We start from the raw sequence: 2527 nt of genomic DNA on the forward strand, positions 1-2527 counted from the left end.
AAAAAAAAAAAAAAAAAAAAAAAAAAAAAAAAAAAAACCTTTATATTTTAGACCTCCAAAATTGGCTGTTTAGACTCCAGTTGTTTCCTTCCTGAGTTTCAAATGCAAGAATGCTATAGTCACAACACACACAGACACAAAATCTCTGGGTTTCGATTTTTCTTCTGGAATTGGGACATACATGAGTGAATAAAATATCCCTGGGAAAAACTCTAAATATCCAGCAAACTAGTAAATCAAGATATAACAACACATTATTAAAATTTTAAAATACATAAAATACTGTAGTAAACTGATAAAAAGCAAAATATAAATTAAATATACATATAGTCACAATTATAGTTCAATATTCAAAAATAAGCCAGGCACAGGGGCTCATGTCTGTAATCCCAGCACTTAAACCTAATGAGAAATACATCTTAAACAGTTAACGTGGGATTATGAGTAGTTTCCTTCTTCTGTGCATGTGTGTATTTAATTTGACAACATTTTATTGTAATGAAGGAAAATAAACTGAATTGGCTAAAATCATCAAGCATTAAAATTTCTTGAAAATTAAAGAAAGCATAAAATAGCATATGATCATTAGATTACTGGGAAATATTTATAAGACATTGATGTATCATTTATCTACATTATGAAAAACAATTACATGACAAACTCATCATTTTAAGATGATTCTGTATCAAATGGGATTTCAAAATACGGCTTTCAGTACTTCTCAAAACTTTCAAGATCATCGGAAACAAGGGAAGTCTGAGAAACTCTGTTTCAAATCAACACAATTGTGCAATACAGTTCATATCTTCTTTTGGTTTATTTCTCTAATAAGAGCCCATTATTTCTGTGTCTTTGGCCATAGCTGTGTAAAATTAATAATTTTGTTGGGTGTATTTACTACTCTGACCATCCTCCCCCAGATATTTTCTCAGTCTGAATTAAGGCAATTATTTTATTGGAAAAAAATAGTTCTAATAGCTGGCTAACTGTCCCTGGCCTGATTATTATAAGCTATTTACTGAAATCAAATGCTATTGGCTACATGCTGGCTGTGTCACAGTGTTCAAATTTTTGTCTTCTATTTGCATCTAATAGAATTATTAGATGCATAGAAAAGAATTATTCTAGTCTATATTTAAAAACTAACCCAATATACTCAATATATTTTATGCAAAGCTCTCTTCAGTACATAAATTTTTAAAATCTCTGTCCTTATTTCCTACACTGTTTTTCCTTCCATTCACTCGTTTATTCCACAGGTATTTTTATTTCAGAGCGGTTTGAAATTTACAGGAAAAAATTGCAGTTGATAGAGTTCCCACACATCCTACAGCCCATTTTCTCTATTACTGGCATCTTACATTGGTGTGGTGTATTAGTTATAATTCATAAGTTAATGTTGATAAATTATTAACTAAAATTTATACTTAATTCATATTTATTTAGTTTTTTTTTTAAACAAAATATCCTTTTTCTATTCCAGGATCCCAACTAGAATACGACGTTGCATTTAATCATAATATCTCCTTAGGTTCCTCTTGGCTGTGACAGTTTCTCAAGACTTCCCTTGTTTTTGATGATCTTGAAAGTTTTGAGAAGTACTGAACAGGTATTCTGTAGAATTTTCCTCCTTTGGGATTTGTCTGATTTTTTTTTTTTTTTAATTTTGTAACTAGACTGTGGTTGTGTGTTTTAAGGAGGAATATCACAGAAGCGAAGTGCAATTCTCATCATGTCATATCAAGAGCACACACTAACAACATGACTTATTGCTGAATATTGAACTTGATCACCTGGCTGAGGTAATGTTTGCCAGATTTCTCTGTAAAGGTACTGTTTTTCCCTCCATTCTATACTGTACTCCTTCAAAAGAAATCACCAACCACAGTTCATACTTAAGGAGTGAGGAAGTTACGATCTATTTATTTGAGGACAGAACATCTACCTAATTATTTGGATTCTTCTGCATGGGAGATTTGTCTACTCTCACCAATTTACTAATTCACTCAACTATTTATATCCATATGGATTCATGGATATTTATTTTATACTTTGGGTTATAATCTAATACCACTTTACTTATTTTGTTGCCCAAACATTTCTATATGTAACTATGTTATGCTGAACATGAGTTTATAAGGGTGTTTTCAATTCTAATTTATTAGAATGCTTTTAGTTCTAATCTGGCCTCTTCCCCTTGCTTACCTGTAAACTCTCACCCCAGTAATAAGAAGCCTAGATGCTTCCATTTACTTAATTGTTCAACTCCAAAATAGATGTGTAGTGGTATCAGAATTTTTTTTTTTTTTTTTTTTAATTATACTTTAAGTTCTAGGGTACATGTGCGTAACGTGCAGGTTTGTTACATATGTGTACTTATGCCATGTTGGTGTGCTGCACCCATCAACTCATCAGCACCCATCAATTCATCATTTATATCATGTATAACTCCCCAATGCAATCCCTCCCTCCTCCCCCCTCCCCATGATAGGCCCCAGTGTGTGATGTTCCCCTTCCCGAGTCCAAG

At 32.2% G+C, this 2527-nt stretch overlaps 1 long non-coding RNA gene across 1 annotated transcript in view; it reads left to right on the top strand.

The window, feature by feature from the left end:
* The first annotated feature begins 1529 nt into the window (after positions 1-1529).
* Positions 1530-2527, top strand: part of LOC108518520 (uncharacterized) — a 7286-nt gene continuing 6288 nt past the window's right edge. Inside the window, exons 1-2 of the long non-coding RNA XR_001882383.1 lie at positions 1530-1609; positions 1698-1802. This is a non-coding gene — a long non-coding RNA (uncharacterized LOC108518520). The remainder of the gene's footprint in view (positions 1610-1697; positions 1803-2527) is intronic.

The sequence above is a fragment of the Rhinopithecus bieti genome, unplaced genomic scaffold (genome assembly GCF_001698545.2).
Source record: "Rhinopithecus bieti isolate Rb0 unplaced genomic scaffold, ASM169854v2 scaffold_2077, whole genome shotgun sequence".
Taxonomy (NCBI): domain Eukaryota; kingdom Metazoa; phylum Chordata; class Mammalia; order Primates; family Cercopithecidae; genus Rhinopithecus; species Rhinopithecus bieti.